At 56.7% G+C, this 14,224-nt stretch overlaps 1 long non-coding RNA gene across 2 annotated transcripts; it reads left to right on the top strand.

The window, feature by feature from the left end:
* Positions 1 to 2,219: 2,219 nt before the first annotated feature.
* LOC134472787 (uncharacterized) lies at positions 2,220 to 10,796 on the top strand. 2 transcript variants are annotated; one of them, XR_010042773.1, is made up of 3 exons: positions 2,220 to 2,502; positions 9,670 to 9,868; positions 10,530 to 10,796. It is a non-coding gene; the product is annotated as an uncharacterized LOC134472787 (long non-coding RNA). The 2 variants fall into 2 exon arrangements; XR_010042772.1 differs by lacking the exons at positions 9,670 to 9,868; positions 10,530 to 10,796 and adding exons at positions 3,700 to 3,770; positions 4,173 to 4,305.
* Positions 10,797 to 14,224: the final 3,428 nt, after the last annotated feature.

The following is a 14,224-nucleotide window of genomic DNA, read 5'->3' as shown; positions in this document are numbered from 1 at the left end:
GGTCAGGGCCCCACATGTGTGACCTGACCTGCTTCACCTCCTAAAGCTCCAACTCCAGCTGCAGCCCCTGACCTCATGTGACTCTTCTGATTTTTCTGAAGCCCTGCCTGGAGCATGGGGAGTTATGATGTCAACATGGGAACCTGGGGACAGCTTCAGTCCCCGACCGTCATCTGCCCTGGGCCTCGGGCATGTTCAGCTCACTTTGTCTTCTGGTTCCTGGAACACTCATGACTACAAACCCAGGCAGTGAGTGCCACCATTTCTGAGGCCTCAGTCAGGGCTAGGGCCTGTGGCGATTACTGAGTTGCTGCCCTGCCCATCTGTCAGTGGCCACAGAAGCTGCTGGCTTCTTGGGGACAGCACAGGGTGGACGTGAGTCCACTGGAGACCGGAAGCCTGTACTGTGTGGTCCTGAGAGGAGCCATGTGTGAGCCTGGGCAGGAAGGCAGAGCCCGGTGTTCTGGTCCAGGCACCCACACTGGGTGAGGGGCACCTGCTGCACAGTGTCCTCCAGGATTCGCTCAGGTATGGATCTGTGGGGCAAGGGGCGGGTGACTATGGGTGGTGCAGGATGGAAGCAGCAGGGATAAGAGTGCGCTGGTGGTTCCCGCAGAGACTGCCTGGAGCTGCCGAAGGCCTGGCAGGGGTGTGGGGCTCTCCAGTGCTGATTGTGCTCAGCAGCGTTTACCAAGTGACCCTGCTGCCGGGGCACATTCCAGGCCGGGCAGTGGGCAGGGTGCTGCCTTGGCCCTGCAGAAGCCCGAGCTGAGCTCAGCAGCTGCAGCATTCAGTGGGATCCATCAGATGCTCATGTGTGAGCGATCATACGGTGATCTGTAGCCCTTGGGTTTCTGGAGAATACTATTTGTCGCCCTCCTCCCTGTGTTCCTTTCCTGCTGTTGCTGTGGTAACTGTGTAAATCACTTTGAGGCCTGAGGCTTACAGCCAAGTGGTGCATGTTCTTAAAATCTGGAGGGCAGGGGTCCAGGGCAGTCCCCAAGGTGCAACTCCAGCCCAGTGGGTGGCATTCGAGGCTGGGCAGGGGATATCTGTTCTTGGCTTCCAGGGTCATCTGCACTTGTGGGTCGTGACCACCTCCTTTCTTCAAAGCTGAGAAGGGTTCAGGTCGAACATCGCAGTTCCCTGCTGCTCCCTCCTCTCCCCCTCTCTTGTGAGCTTCTCCTGGTCATCCTGGGCTCCCCACATTATCCAGAACCCTCTTCTCTGGTCTCTCTTGTGGCTTTCCCTGCAAGATCTCCATGGGGTGAGGACAGCGAAGTCTCTGGGGTCCCCGTTATCCTTTGTTCACTCTCCCCATGCATCTGGATCACGAAACGGAAGACACTTTGCTCCATGAGCCCTGGGCCATAAAGCTACAGTAAGATGTGGATGGTGCCCAAGTGAAGTCTGCTTTTGGTCCCTGTGCCCTCATGGTTTTGGAGCACCCAGAGCCGTCATGAGATCCTCAGGCGCCAGTGTCTCTGCACAGAGCCCCACAGCTCGTCCTGGTCATCGCTGCCATGCACTGTCCTTGGGTCTTCTGCAGGTGCAGTCTGCAATCCCAGGGAGCATGACGTCCTGCCCCCCGAGGCCAGCAGGGAACACCTCCAGCAGCAGACAGGACAGAAAGAGGACAGAAAAGGACTCCAGAGATAGGGAGAAGCTGCAGGGTGGGGCGTCAGCGATGCCTGAAGCCTCTGCTTTGCCTCAGTGCTGTATCTTCAGGAATAAAAGACGCCACCAGGACATCTAATGACCTATTTAAATGGAACCACCTGACAATTCACCATCAGGGTTTAGGCTGCTGTGTGACACCCCCACCCTGTGGCCCCTGAGGAGAAGGGGCTTTGAGAGAGAAAGGAAGCGGCATTCAAAGCTCCTGGCCTGGACTTTGGGCCCTGGGGAAGGAGAGGCTTGAGGGCCAGCAGCCTGAGGGGTCTAAGAGTGTGGGTCAGCACAGGCTGGTGGTGGGAGGTTTGAGAGACTGTCCCTCCCGGAAGTCAGTAACAAACGCTGGGCGGTGTGTGTGTGTGGGGAGCCCTGCTCCATCGCTGGTGCCAGTGAATGTGAACTGGTACCGCCCTGTGGAGATCGGTGTGCAGACTCGTCATGGAACTGAAACTGTAAATTCCACCTGGCCCAGCTGTTCGTGTTCGCAGGGCTCAGCTGGTGACACGCCAGCCTCGGAGGCAGCCTGAGTGCCCATCAGCATTTAGGGGCAGGGCTAGGCAGGAAGAGGATGAAACAGGATCTGTTGGGAGCTGCTGAAGCTGGAAACTGACCACACACGAAGGGCTGCAACCCAGGCCTGGTCCTCCCGAGAACAAAGAGTGGTGGGGAAGGTCACGTGAAGAGGTTGCTTCAGCCCAGGAGAGCAGCAAGCCCTAGACAAGCCAAGCAGTGGTGCGCTGGGCAGCGGGGTTGGAAGGGACATCCTCCTCCTGGGTACGCAAATACACAGAGCTACAGTGCTGAGCGTTCCTTCTGTCCCGTCTGGAGGTAAGGGCTCCCTCTGACCCCAACTTTGTCTCCTATTTTCTCATCCACCCCAAGAACCTTGGGAGCTGCATGGGTCAAGGCAAGGATCTCATTAAAGGAATAGGAACCGGTGCTAAAGGCAGGTTTTCTCTTTGCGATTAGACTCCAACAACTAGAAAGATGAGGGGGAGGGGCAGATCCAGGAGGGCGCAGCGGGTAACAAGACTGATGTGAGAACCCAGCAGCAAGGGGACAGACCGCGCCGGCAGCCAGGACAGAGGCCGGGGAAGCGGCTCTCACCCTCACGAGGAGTGCGAGGGGAAGTCAGGGGAGTGAGGCAGCCGCCAGGCCCTGCGCGCGGCTCAGGGCCACTTGCAGCCAGGCCACCGACGGAGGGGTCTCCCGCAGCACCTCTCCGCCCTCCGGGGCCTGCGGCGGGTGCGTGCCCCTGGCCATGGCCACGCAGAGCAAGGGGGGGGGGAGTCAAGCATTTCTGTCCCGTCCCAGTGGAAGTGCTGCCACCCCAGCTTGGACAGTGTCTGTGGCCTCGCTGGCGCGGGGACTTTGGCAGTGGGACCACCGAGGAGCTGGGGCAGGACGGGCGGCCCGCAGCCCCGATGGTCTCCCTGGGACAGAGGGTAAGGTGACATGGGCTGCGCTCTTCAGAGACCAAAGGGAGTGCGGAATTCCGCCCCAGGGCCACCCGGTGCCCCTCCCCCTCTCCTCCTCCTCCCTCCCCTTCCCTCCCCCTCCTCCCTCTCTCCTCCTCTTCCTCCTTCTCCACTTGGGACACTGAGGGCGTACAAAGACTGCTAGGAGCACAGCTTGGGTTGGAGCCCCAGTGGCTCCGTCCAGCAGCGCCGGCCAGGAGCCTCGCATGGGAGACACGGAGCTCAGGGTCGCTCCTCAAGCAGGGCTCCATCCAGGGCTGGTGTCCTGGGTGAACCTCGTACTTAATTCCCCCTGCCACCTTGGGGTGGGTGCCGTGGACCGGGCTGTGTCTCCCACAGGACGGCTGGCAGCTCTAACTGCGGCCCAGGGAACTCAGCCTCACTCAGGGAAAACATCTCTGCAGACATAATCGAGTTAGATGAGGGTGTTCGGGTCAGGGTGGGCTCTAATCCAATCAGCCTGGGCCAGGGATACTCAGGCGCCTTGTGAAAGGCAGCGCCTCTCGGGCTGGTGCGGCTGAGTGGACCCCGGTGCCCCCATTTCCAGGACCATGGGCCTACAGTGGAGTGTGGATGGACTCTCCTGTGCACCCTGGGGGAAGCCAGCCCTGCTCTCAGGTCAGCATCCAGACTGTGGCGACACACATGGCTGTAGTCCAGAGCTGAGCACGAGTCAGGCGTTTGCCACCTTCCTAGGAGTGGGTACTGCGGGCCTGGAGTTTATAGCTCAGAGGAACCAGGGCCCCAAGGCAGAAGTTGCCCCCACTCTGCAGCAGCTGTGAGGTCAGATCCTAGCGCCCCACTCCCCCTGACCTGGCTTTACTTCCTCTTCAGAGAATCAGCGTCTCTACCTCTGCAAACAGAAATAGTCAGGTGGAGGGAAATAGGAAAGGGAAGGATGGTATTTTATTCCTGGATGTGACAGATGTCGCAGTTACTTGTCCACTCATGCCCCTAGTGTTGCTCACAGAACCTAAAAATGGAAACATCCTAGATGTCTGTCTCACTTGCAATGAACAGATAAATAAGACATAGCCACACTGTGGAATATTACTCTGCCTTGAAAATGAGAGGAGCTCTGATGTGGAACTGACTGAGACAGCTTGGACAGACTGCAGCGAAGTTATACCACGTGAAACAAGCCAGTCACCAAGAAACAAATCTTATACTGTTTTGGGTTTTTCCCTTTAAATAAAATTTTTTAAAAAATAAAAAAACAAAAAACAACAACAACAAAAAAGAAACAAATCCTGTGTGCTACTGCCTACATAGCCAGTGGTATCTAGAGCTGCTTATGGGGCAGGGAAATTTGGTCTTAAGAGGCAGAGTCCTGAGAGGGTCTTCTGACAGTGTGAACACACTCACTGAGACTGCACACTGCATACTTATAGCAGCACAGTGGAGTCACGTGTTCTTCTGCACAGTGGAGATGGGAGTGTGTGGGACATGGGTGGGCGTGGCTGGCCAAGGGGTGGCCATAGACCTTGCTGACACTGTGCTGTCCAGGGCTGGCTCTGCCTTCGCCCTGAGTGGACTCAGGTGCCCCCATTTCCAGGATACTCTGCAGCCCCATGCAGCCCATGCTGTGCTCTTGGGGACTGACTGCAGGGTCTGGCTCCTGGGAAGGCAGCCATGGTGCCAGTGACCTTGGGGCTCCCTCCTGGGTGCTGCCCCCAACCCCCATCCCCTGTCCAGGGTATAGCTCTGGTTGTCTGCTTGCCCTTAGCCAGCCTCCTGGGGTGCTCTCCATGCTCTTGGCGGGGGAGTGGCCCTGCCTTTGGGGGTGTCCCCAGCTTACCACAGTCTGATCTGGGGTTTTCCCCCCTTGGCACAGTGTGAAGAAAATGCACCTCAAATCTCGGCCTTTTCCTAGGTAGATGCCGCAGGTGGACAACCTTTTGCCGCTGCAGGCTGAGCTTCAGTGTCCAGGAGGTCAGGCTCATGGAGCACTTCTCCTCCCGTGGTATTTCCAGCATGGTGACTGTGTCTGTGCTGCTGCTGCAAGCGGAGGAGCCCCTGGCATTCGCCCACAGCCCTCTGGCACCCACACCCACACTGCGGCTCACTTGACAGCTCAGCTCTAGCTGCTAGGAGCTGAAGGGTGGAAGGGGCATCCGGGAGCCAGGGACACCCAATGCCCAGGGGCTGCTATGCCCCTGGCTGACCTCCGGGGCCTGCCCCCCCCATGCTGCATCTGGATCCAGCTTCTGGGAGGGGGGCGCTGTGGAGACCCCACAGGCGGAGACCCCATGTGTGACATGTATCCTCTCCTCCTTCGCTGCTGGTTCCTGCCAGGCCACTCCTCCTGCAGGGTGTGTTAGTTACTTTCATTGCTGAGACAAATACCTGGCACCCAGAGTTAAAGGGAAAAAGGCTTAGTTAGCTCACAGTTGTGGAGGTTTCAGTCCATGATTGGCTGGTTCCAAGGCAGGCCTGGCAGACAGGCAACTGTTCAGAGCAGCAGAAGACAGCAAAAGCATCGAGCGAGCTTCGCAGCAGCTGTCTGCCCATGTCCCTGACCCAGGCTACGGGCATTAGGAGGGCACCCAGCCTTTGGTCAGTGCACTGCTTCAGTCACTGCACACCCTGACCCCATGTCCGTCCACACTCCAGATCCAGCCACCTCTGCTCTGACTGCATGAGGCTTCCAGGGATGTCATGGGGAGGGTGGAGGCAGCTCCCTCCCCATTGTCCTTCAGCCTCAGGGGTGCAGCAGCATCCCATGGTGCCAGGCAGTGATTGAAGCCTTCCTCTGGCTGGCTTGGGATCCCCCCCAGCAGCTCTGTAGAGAGTTCCTTAGCCAGCTCTCAGCCCCTCCTCTGGGGGCTCTCTGCTTCCCGCTGGGACTCTGCATGTCAGTGAGTGCCAGGAGAAGAACTGTGCCAGGGAAACAAGGGTCCAGGGCAGGACCTGGAATATCAGAAATAAAGAGCCAGAGTTGAGTGAGTGGGGACCGGGGGTGGTAGCCACCTTTCATTCCAGCAAGCAAGAGGCTGAGGCAGAAACCTTGTGAGTTCCAGGCCAGTCCAGCTACAGGACAAAACTGCCTCAAAATGGAACAGAACCGGGCAGGGCAGGGCAGGGCAGGGCAGGGCAGCTCCACTGCAGACCTTTAAGACATCCACCCACCATGTGTCCTGACCATTCCTGTCTGTAGAGGAGGCAGGAATGTCTGCAGAACCTGCTGTTAAGGGCAGCTATCCACCAACGACCTGGGCCCAAAGGGGAAAATAGTTAATAGTGGCAGTCAAGGCTTACTTCCCTGTGGCGGCTTCTGCATTTCTAGAAGACCAAACTGCTTCATAACGGGATAGGATAGAGTCCCAAATCATAATGACAGCCCGCAAGATGCCCGGGGCAATGGCAGGCTGTGTTGGCCTGTCACGAGATGTGCCACCCTGACACCAGTGTCCCCAGTGCCAACACCAGCACCACGGCACCCTCCTCCTCCTCTTCCTCCTCCTCTTTCTCCTCCATCTCACCCCTACCCCGCAACCCTCCTCCCAGGTACTGGCTGAGACAGCACAGACTCAGCTGTGTCCATTGGATCCTGCCTCTAGGGGTGCTCGGTCCGGGTTGATCTTAGCCGACGCTCTACCTTTCCCGCTGGCCTGCGGGAGACCTGTCTGTGCTCAGAGAGAAGGTGAGGTGTGGTCTCCCACCAATTCTGTCTCTTCTCGGTTTGTCTGACTCAACCTGACCACTGTTCCTGGCCCCCGAGAGGCTGGCAGGTTAAATATACACACAGGCCAGGTCACCCATAGTGACAGATGCTGACCCATAGCCTGCAGCAGGAAGTCAAGCCCTTTTCTGCAATCAACAACCAGGAAGCCAGCCTGCTGAGTCACATTGCAGGAAGCCCATGGTCATCTTCGGTGACAGCCCAGAGGACAAACAGCTCCTGACGCCCAGTGCCAGAGGGCCAGGCCTTACCACCAGTACCCTGCCCCACCCTGTCCTCGCCACCCACAGGAAACCCAACTCTGCCGCCTCCCCCAGCCCACGGGCAACTTCCGCCCTGGGCACACACAGGCCCCTGGCTCCACAGTGCTTCCTACCTCAAGTCCTGCGTCTCTACCCGCAGCTCCTTTGATCTATGCAAGGCCTGGACCTGCCTGCCCCAGACCCAGCAACCAGCTCCCGCCTCCTCTTCCGTGCCCTGTGTGGCAGAGCACCTGCCCCACTGGGAAGAGGCCTACAGACTTGGAGCCCTCCCGAGTGAGCCCCTGGGTGCCCAGCTTTGCTTAAGGCCAGCGACCAGGCAGACCCAGGGAGTGGCACCCCGGCCGGACCCTTCCCTCTGCCACTGCCCTGTTGGTCCGCAGCCCTGCTTGCTCCCATGGGGAACAATCCCTAACCTCGGGGGCTAAGATTTCTCCCCGCTGCTTCCCGACTCCTGGTCCCCCCTACACGGCCGCAGACTCCTCAGGCTCCCCTCCCTCGGCGGCCCTGTCACAGGGGCTGCCAGAGCCACTGTCCAAGCTGCCCAGCAGGAGGCCCCAGAGCTCCAGGCCGACGCTGCTGAAGGACCTGGACGCGGCCACGTGGTGGCGCCGCAGAGCTGCGGGCGCACTCGGTCTGGACCCAGGCGGGTTAGGGGGTGGGGGGTGGGGTGCAGCGGAGCCACATTTTCCTGCTGCGGTGACCCTCAGAGGACAGGCCGGCTGGTGCTCCCGAAAGATCTTAACGTTCTTAGGCCCGGGGTTCGTCCTGATCAAGAGCTGTTCGTGGCTGACACTTGTCCCATCCTGCCCCCAGCGGGTCCCCCCCCCCCACGCTTCCTACTTGGCGCCCAGCACGCGCACATTTCTGTCCTGGGGCTGTACTGGTGGCTGGGCGTGTACACATGCATGCACGCACACACATACGCATGCCACACATGCACACACGCAGAAGTGCACACACGGGCTCGCACACACACGGAGGCTCAGGGACAACAGGCGGGTCTCGCCTGAGCGCGTGCCAGTGCTTCCTCCAGGGTTGGTTTCTCACAGTGCTAGTTGACTGGGTAAAGCCGTCTCACCTTCACTTACTCAGCTGGACAAATGCCCGGCACGCGTGCAAGCTGCCCGCTTCGGGTCAGTCACCACACTCAGACGGCCGGACAGCTGGCCAAACACCTGTTCTCCCGCACCTTCCCTGCACTGAATCAGAGTCTCTGGGCCTGAGGCCTGTCCCATGCGTGCTTCTAAAACCAGGGCACTGGGGATTACTTGGGCGTATTCCTTTTTAATGCGACTGCATGATGGCCAGCATGTGGGTACCAAGCAGGGTACAGACAGCACCATGTTGCCACCAGTCCACATCCACACGACGGAGGCCCTTACAGCAAAGGGGGCCTTGGGCACAGAGTCAACCACAGGAGGCTCCCATGGGAGGATGGAGATGGGACAGCAAACCAGGAATGAGACAGACTGCTGGAAACTACCAGGAGCTTGGGGCATTAAAGGGCTTTGGTCAAAGGAGAGCAAGGCATGGAACAGTCTTCCTCCCTGCTCTTGGGAGAACCAACCACACTAACCGTTGACCCTGGACTTCCAGCCTCCAGAACTGTGGGACAACAGTTCTAATGTTGAAACCACTCACTAGGGGCACTGCCTCGGCCTGGGTGTGTGTGACTGCATGGTGTTGACCAGCACCCAGGAAATGCTCGGGGCATCACTGTGGGTGCCAGCTGTGGGCCTCCCATCTCCTCTTCTTGCCTCTCCACTCGGCAGCACCCCAGCCTGCTTTTCCAGCCTGGCTGTGGAATTTACTTTTCACTTCCATGCTTGCACCTGTGCAGTGTGGAATATATAAAAGCAGGTGTCAGGATTTGTAGACAGGTCCGGAATTTAGCTCAGTGGTTCAAGCATTTGCCTGGAGCACAAGGTCGTGAACTCAATTCCCAGTACCAAAAAAAAAAAAAAAAAAAAAACCCAAAAAAAAAAAAAAACAAAACAAAACAAAAAAAAAACAACAACAAAACAAAAACAGAGAGGTGGCGGGGGGAGGGGGGAGAAAAGAAAAAAAGATTTGTGAACAATCTGAGTCCCTGGAACAGGGTCACTCCAGAAAACACCCAGCATGTACAAACAGGTGCATGTAGGCACAGGCAGAGGGCGACAAAATCCTTTGCAATTGCTGGTCTTGGTCTGGGCTGGCCAGAGACAGATCTCCATGCAAGGTGGGGCGACATGATTCCCCATCTGCCTGCTGCATGCATCTCCAGGGAGCGGGGCTCCCTCGGTGAAAAGCCAGGGCTCCCTTCGGGGCTCCATGGTGGCTGCTGTGCTCATGCCTGTTACATGGCAGTACAGGAAAGCAGGTCCCCATGTAACTGTCCTGCTGGTGACAACCATGCAGATGTCCCGAAGCCCCGGCTGTCAGGAGCCCAGACCGTGTCATGTCTAAAAGCACCTGGGCACAGAGTGAGCAGTGCCACTCCTGACACCTCTGGATGCGCAACAGGTAGTGTCTGTGGTCAGATCAAATGAACAGCAAAATAAACACATATTTTAAAATTATTTTATTCTAGGCTATAAAGATCATTAGGGCAGCCTCACCAGGGGATGTGCTTCTGAAGGCTGATGAGGACGCACTGGTGGTCTCCCTTCCTGCAGAAAGCACAAGTGCTCCCTTCACCTCACATGCTGTGCGCACAGGGTCCCCAGAAGCAGCTGCCTGGTGAACCTCGAACCTCGCTTCTCGACTAGCCCAGCTCGGCTGCTCTAGGTGTAAGTAGGACAGGTTTGGGCTGAATTCGAGGCCAGGGAAGTTTCAGGGCGGGGAATGGGGAGGAGTTTTATTCCCTCCACATTGCTGCTCTACTTGGTTTAAATTGGATTTTGAAGTTAATTTAGTTTTTTTATTTAAAACTGCAGCTCTGCCCGACCCCGTTCTCTTTTCTTCTGGTTGTGGGTCCTCCTGCCTCTCCCTTGTCCTTGCCTGGAGTGCCCAGTACTACTTTCTGTCTCTATCACCTGATAATTCTCTGTGGGTTGTCAGAAGGCAGCGTTTTCATCAGGGGTCAGAGTGTCAGCTGGCTCCACCAGACTGGCTGGTGTTATGGCTGATACATTGTGCCAGCCTGAGAAGTTTAAAAGTTTAACTGAGAGACTCAGCAGGCGGCCAGGATCCTTATTTTGTAAATACCTCATCCTATGCAAGAGGAGGGCACAGAGATTTTGTGAGTGCTACACCAGCCTTGGAGTGGGCCAAGGCTTGTGTACAATGTAAAGGAAAAATAAGGGGCGTGCTTTTCCCTCTTTTGCTCTGGCTGCTCCCTTGAAGTGTGCTGGTGCCAAGCCACCCTGCCTTGGAGCCAGCTGAGCATGGGTTGAAGCCTTCATAAACAGTGAGCTAAATAACCTTTCCTTCCTTCATTTTGGGTGTCAGGTATTTTGTTCCAGCAATGAGAGAAAAGTAACCAAGACAACTGATTATGAAAAAGCCAAGTCTCCACCCTCCTGTGGAGCTGCTGCTGGAGCAGCTGCTGTGGTTTCTCCCAGGGAGAGATGGAGCTGCCCTCTCCCAGCCTCAGCTGCCAAGTCACAGAGCGTGCATCGGAGCAGGGACATGTGGGGCCATCTCTGATGGCCGTGTTCCGTGTTCCAGGACTTCTTCACACCCTGCATCCCAGCAAGCAAGGTTTGGACCAGCTGATTACGGACAAAATACAATTAAGAGTCAGGGGTGAGGGAATTTAACAACTGGAAGTGTATAAAACTGAGACGAAGGAAAAGCTATTCTGAGTTGGTGACTGGTATTCATAGCTAAGCTTTAACTGTGAGCCTGAGGTTCTTGCAAGTTCAGAGGTCTAAGGTCAGCTCCAGAGTTCCTTGGCCAGGGGGAAGAGTGAGTTGCCAGTGGTGGATGTGTGGGAACCTGGTGTCCTCGGCTACCAGCCCCAGCTGTGTGGTTGGTTCCAGCAGTCACCTTGGCCCCAACTTCCAGCCTGAGTGTGTCCAATCTTGAGCCCAGACATTGCAGCCCCCTTTCTTTTGCTCCCTGCATTTCCTGTTTCCTGGGTCACAGCACACATTGTAACAACAACCACAGCCTGGTATGGGACCAGTGTCCTAGGCACTGAGCAGACAGACAGGAAGGGCAGGTGCTGGCCACCACTCCTCACCAATCAGACGATGCCAGCATCTCTATCCCTGGGTCCCCAAGTGAGAGCCCCATGAGAATCCATGAGATCCCCAAGTGCAGAGCTACTTGGTGTCACTGGAGACCCAGACCAGTGCCGCCCTGCCCCAGGTCCCCTCAGGGGCTTCTTCGCAAACCTGAGCATTCTTTGCAAACCAAGGTGCTGGCACCTGTGTTCCTTGGGGGCTGGCAATGAGTGGGAGAGCTCGGGTGCTTTTTGGTTTCAGTGAAAAAAGGCCTCTTTCTAGAGTTGCCTATTGTGAATGGGCTGAAAGCCCCTGGCCAGAGAACAGTGACACAGCTGCTAAGAAGGAGCTGGGTGCCAGCGGGGCACTGAGCCCCCACATTAGGGCCACCCCTGGCTCTGATCCTGCAGGCAGGCCCCCAGAGCACAGTGGGCTCCCCAGGGCACACCAGGAGCACCTCCATGAACTTGTCTCCCCCACCCCCCAGACTGTGTGTGGCTGAGGAATCCTTGTCGTTTATTTCAGGGTCAGTTGTTCCTAGCAGATGCGTGGCCTCCGAGGTCAGGGGCTCCTTCTCCACTCCCTGCTCTTTCTTCAGTAAGTATACATCCCCTGGACCAATAAACTACCCAGAAAATTCTAGTAATGATTGTACTTAATGAACATTTATCCTAGTAATGATTGTACATGGAAAATTAATCATATTTTCCTCCAACAGGGAAGTTAATGATTTTGAGAAACATTTACTATATCTTATCTCCTGTGACCCTCTTACCCATATAAACTCCTCGTCTTCTCCAGGTTTTTCTAATTAAGCAAGTGATACGTGTGCAAAATCTGGAAACACAGAAGAAAATAAAACGACGCTGAGTCCTTTTACATCAAATTAGGAAGTGTTGCCACATCCTGTTTAAGTTCTTGCATGACTTTGATCTGCTTCATACTTAACTGTGATGGTTTCCTTACCTCTTATTCTCTGGGGCTTAAATTCCCCCTTGCCGCAGTGTGTGTGTTCCCTTTCTCAGTGTCCTTGCCAGTGTGTGTAATTTTTGGCTTTTTGGGGACAGCCTTTCTCACTGGGTGAGAGGACACTCACTATGGTTTTGATTTGCGTTTCTCCGCAGGATCAGTGAGGCTGAGCACCTCCCTCCACACTGTGGCATCTGCTTCGCTCTTTAGCCCACGCTTAGCTGGGACATCTGGGCTACTGCGTGTGCAGCCTTTCCAGTGCCTCCCTCCGGATGCCGCCCCTTTTGACTGACTGACGCACCCTAACTTCAGTTTCTCTGTTACTGCTTACAGTGTGGGGTGGCCTTGGTTCCTCACTACTAACAAAGGCATTGTAGAGAGCACTCTGAGAGCAGCTCTCCCTGGACTGTGCACAGGAAACCCCAGCTGACCAAGGCTGCGAGCAAACTGCATCTAGCCTGCTAGGGTCAGGGTAACCGTGCTTGCCAGCGAGGAGCCTGCTAGTCGACCCTTCTAAGGGCACAGCCCAGGTTTCCACTGCTTCAGCACTGTGACACCCCCAGCACCCTGGCCAGGCTCACAGTTCTGACTCCACCCTCCTCGATGAAGTCTGGGTCCTCAGCCCCAGGGCAGCCTAAGGAGGGCTCTGAGGGTTGTTGGGGAGCCTGCTCTTCTGGGCAGAGGATCTGAGTCAGTGCCTCCATACAAAGGCTTTCAGGAATTTAAGGAACTCTGGACTCCACTGCGACACAGGCCCGGGCAGCAAAGTGCCCCGTCGGGAGAGGGCTTTAGTGCAGCACAGTGGGTGAGTGATGCCAGCCTCCACGGTGTGGGGCAGCGCACTGCCTTGCTGGTTGGTCCAGCTTTCCTTCTCTGAACTTTCCTGTGTGGTGGGGCCAGCTCAGGCCGGTCACTGGGCTGTGACCTGGAAGGGTGTGCTGTTTTCCTTTCCTCCCTGTGTCTCTGCTTCCCGGCTGCCAGGTGAGTGGGGTTCCCACAGCACTCTTTTTACCATGCCATTTCTGCTGTGGAGCCAGCTGACCATGGACACCCCAAACCATCAGCCAAAGTAACCCTCTCCTCCATAAGTTGTGATAGGTACTCTGTTCCAGTGGTGGGAAATCTAATATACACGTGGTGCCCTATATACACAAAGGGTCATTATAAGCCAATCAAACATAAATACAGATGGTAGAAAGCCAAAAACTGAAACAAGCCCACACAGACACAGGTGGAGCTCCCCGGAGTGCAGAAGGCCCAGGTCCGAGGCCAGCGCTCTTAGCTGAGATGGCCGCAGCGCAGAGAGCGCGCTGGTTCTGCAGAAGAGAAGAGGAGCAGGGCACGGGTGGTGGTGGCGGAGGAGTCCCTGTGCACGTTCCGCCCTCACTGCGGACTCATTTCTACTGGTTATGCCAGCAGGACTATGAGGCAGAGGGCAAGCTGCCGCCGTTTGCAGAGGTCTCACTGTGCCAGGCCGCGTCTGCAGCCTGGCAGAGGAGCGGCCGAGAGCGGGCGCTGCTGTCTCCGCGCCGCCCCAGCTGCCCATCAGCTCTGCCGGGATGCCCAGGCCTGCCCTGCGTGTCGCAGGGTTCGGCTCCTGGGGTCCTGGCCTGTAGCTCTCCAGAGTCCTAGAGCACCACTGTGCCATCTGCACCTCGCCTCATCACACCCAGCCCGCGGCCTGGCCGCCATCCTTATGCCTTTCCTTGTAGCGTCTGCGCAGCCATCGCGGGTTCCTGGTCGGCTCACCCCTGCTGCTTTGAAATTGTTCTACAGGCCTTACAGTCTCTTAACACACATGCAACTTACTTATGAAATTAGGGGTGCTTATGAAATTAGAGGTACTTATGAAATTCAGTGTAATCTGCCCAGGAGCAAGAACTTGGCTGTCAGGAGCCCTTCACTTCCTGATGTTTGCAGAGCGTGCACCCGTGGGCCGGATGCGTTGGCTCTGGCTCCTCGGGGCCCTCCCGGCCGGCTCTGACCGCGCTTCGGGGTTGCACGCAG

This window comes from Cavia porcellus, unplaced genomic scaffold (genome assembly GCF_034190915.1).
Source record: "Cavia porcellus strain 051 isolate PalLab524CR breed Dunkin Hartley unplaced genomic scaffold, mCavPor4.1 scaffold_24, whole genome shotgun sequence".
In the NCBI taxonomy this organism is placed as follows: Eukaryota; Metazoa; Chordata; class Mammalia; order Rodentia; family Caviidae; genus Cavia; species Cavia porcellus.
The sequence above is the reverse complement of the archived record's forward strand: the minus strand, read 5'-3'. Positions and strand labels throughout refer to the sequence as shown.